General features: G+C 52.8%; 3 non-coding genes and 2 pseudogenes across 3 annotated transcripts; all 5 read right to left on the reverse strand.

Moving 5' to 3' along the window:
- Positions 1-404: 404 nt before the first annotated feature.
- LOC139281886 (5S ribosomal RNA) lies at positions 405-523 on the reverse strand. Its single transcript, XR_011597011.1, has one exon. It is a non-coding gene; the product is annotated as a 5S ribosomal RNA (ribosomal RNA).
- Positions 524-1,126: 603 nt separating this feature from the next.
- On the reverse strand, positions 1,127-1,245 carry LOC139305841 (5S ribosomal RNA). The gene has a single exon (XR_011599348.1). It is a non-coding gene; the product is annotated as a 5S ribosomal RNA (ribosomal RNA).
- A 190-nt stretch (positions 1,246-1,435) lies between these two features.
- LOC139307754 (5S ribosomal RNA) lies at positions 1,436-1,554 on the reverse strand (annotated as a pseudogene).
- Positions 1,555-2,010: 456 nt separating this feature from the next.
- On the reverse strand, positions 2,011-2,129 carry LOC139307626 (5S ribosomal RNA; annotated as a pseudogene).
- Positions 2,130-2,304: 175 nt separating this feature from the next.
- On the reverse strand, positions 2,305-2,423 carry LOC139281903 (5S ribosomal RNA). The gene has a single exon (XR_011597027.1). It is a non-coding gene; the product is annotated as a 5S ribosomal RNA (ribosomal RNA).
- Positions 2,424-2,500: the final 77 nt, after the last annotated feature.

The raw sequence follows: 2,500 nt of genomic DNA on the forward strand, positions 1-2,500 counted from the left end.
TAGTGTGTATGTTGCTGTGGCAGTGGCTCTACATAGTGTGTATGTGACAGTGGCTCTACATAGTGTGTATGTGACAGTGGCAGTGGCAGTGGCTCTACATAGTGTGGTTGTGACAGTGGCAGTGGGACTTTAAAGTTGGGTGTTTCACTGCTGGAGCAGCACCCTGGCTGTCTCTAAAAAGGACCCGACCCTGCTTAGCTTCCGAGATCGGACAAGATCGGGCGTGTTCAGAGTGGTATGGCCGTAAGCCTGTGGGCCCTTTGCATACACGCTCCTTATAGTGTGTATGTGGCAGTGGCATTGTCTCTACATAGTGTGTATGTGACAGTGGCAGTGGCACTTTAAAGTTGGGTGTTTCACTGCTGGAGCAGCACCCTGGCTGTCTCTGAAAAAGGAAGTGGAAAAGCTTACAGCACCTGGTATTCCCAGGAGGTCTCCCATCCAAGTACTAACCAGGCCCGACATTGCTTAGCTACCGAGATCAGACGAGATCGGGTGTGTTCAGAGTGGTATGGCCGTAAGCCTCTGGGCCCATCGCATACACGGTCCTTATAGTGTGTTAGTGGCAGTGGCAGTGGCAATGGCTCTACATAATGTGTCTGTGACAGTGGCTCTACATAGTGTGTATGTGACAGTGGCAGTTGCAGTGGCTCTACATTGTGTGTATGTGACAGTGGCAGTGGCACTTTAAAGTTGTGTGTTTCACTGCTGGAGCAGCACCCAGGCTGTCTCTAAAAAGGGCCCGACCCTGCTTAGCTTCCGAGATCAGACGAGATCAGGCGTGTTCAGAGTGGAATGGCCGTAAGCCTCTGGGCCCTTCGCATACACGCTCCTTATAGTGTGTATGTGGCAGTGGCATTGTCTCTACATAGTGTGTATGTGACAATCCCACGCAGTTCAGCCTGCAGAAAGCTCCAGCAACCTTGCCCACAAGCCCAACTCGTGGGCCCACGCTTAAGCACCTCCCCGCGGACTACAGCTTGACAGGCGCGTCCGACGCAGCTTCGTGGCCCTGGTGCTCCGTATCTCTGGCACTCTGCTCAAGGCGTGGAGCGTTCAATGAGTTCAGCTGGGTGTTTCACTGCTGGAGCAGCACCCTGGCTGTCTCTAAAAAGGGAAGTGGAAAAGCTTACAGCACCTGGTATTCCCAGGCATTCTCCCATCCAACTACTAACCAGGCCCGACCCTGCTTACCTTCCGAGATCAGACGAGATCGGGCGTGTTCAGAGTGGTATGGCCGTAAGCCTGTAAGCCTGTGGGCACTTTGCATACACGCTCCTTATAGTGTGTATGTGGCAGTGGCAGTGGCTCTACATAGTGTGTATGTGACAGTGGCAGTGGCTCTTTATAGTGTGTATGTGACAGTGGCACTTTAAAGTTGGGTGTTTCACTGCTGGAGCAGCACCCTGGCTGTCTCTAAAAAGGGAAGAGGAAAAGCTTACAGCACCTGGTATTCCCAGTCGGTCTACAATCCAAATACTAACCAGGCCCGACCCTACTTAGCTTCCGAGATCAGACGAGATCGGGCTTGTTCAGAGTGGTATGGCCGTAAGTCTGTGGGCCCTTCGCATACACGCTCCTTATAGTGTGTATGTGGCAGTGGCAGTGGCTCTACATAGTGTGTATGTGACAGTGGCTGTGGCTCTTTATAGTGTGTACGTCACAGAGTCAGCGGCTTTTCATAGTGTGCATGTGACCGCATCGGCAGCTCTTGGCAGTGTCTATGAGCACTGATACCCGTACTTCATCAACACACTGTGCCCTCCTCAACCCCACGCAGTTCAGCTTGCAGAAAGCTCCAGCAACCTTGCCCACCAGCCCAACTCGTGGGCCTACGCTTCAGCACCTCCCCGTGGACTACAGCTTGACAGGCGCGTCCGACGCAGCTTCGTGGCCCTGGTGCTCCGTATCTCTGGCACTCTGCTCAAGGCGTGGATCGTTCAATGAGTTCAACTGGGTGTTTCACTGCTGGAGCAGCACCCTGGCTGTCTCTAAAAAGGGAAGTGGAAAAGCTTACAGCACCTGGTATTCCCAGGCATTCTCCCATCCAAGTACTAACCAGGCCCGACCCTGTTTACCTTCTGAGATCAGACGAGATCGGGTGTCCTCAGAGTGGTATGGCCGTAAGTTTTGGGGTCTTCGCATACACGCTCCTTATAGTGTGTATGTGGCAGTGGCTCTACATAGTGTGTATGTGACAGTGGCTCTACATAGTGTGTATGTGACAGTGGCAGTGGCACTTTGAAGTTGGGTGTTTCACTGCTGGAGCAGCGCCCTGGCTGTCTCTAAAAAGTGAAGTGGAAAAGCTTACAGCACCTGGTATTCCCAGGCGGTCTCCCATCCAAGTACTAACCAGGCCCGACCCTGCTTAGCTTCCGAGATCAGATGAGATCGGGCGTGTTCAGAGTGGTATGGCCGTAAGCCTCTGTCCACTTCGCATACACGCTCCTTATAGTGTGTATGTGGCAGTGGCATTGTCTCTATATAGTGTGTATGTGGC

The sequence above is a fragment of the Enoplosus armatus genome, chromosome 2, assembly GCF_043641665.1.
Source record: "Enoplosus armatus isolate fEnoArm2 chromosome 2, fEnoArm2.hap1, whole genome shotgun sequence".
NCBI classification, from domain to species: Eukaryota; Metazoa; Chordata; class Actinopteri; order Centrarchiformes; family Enoplosidae; genus Enoplosus; species Enoplosus armatus.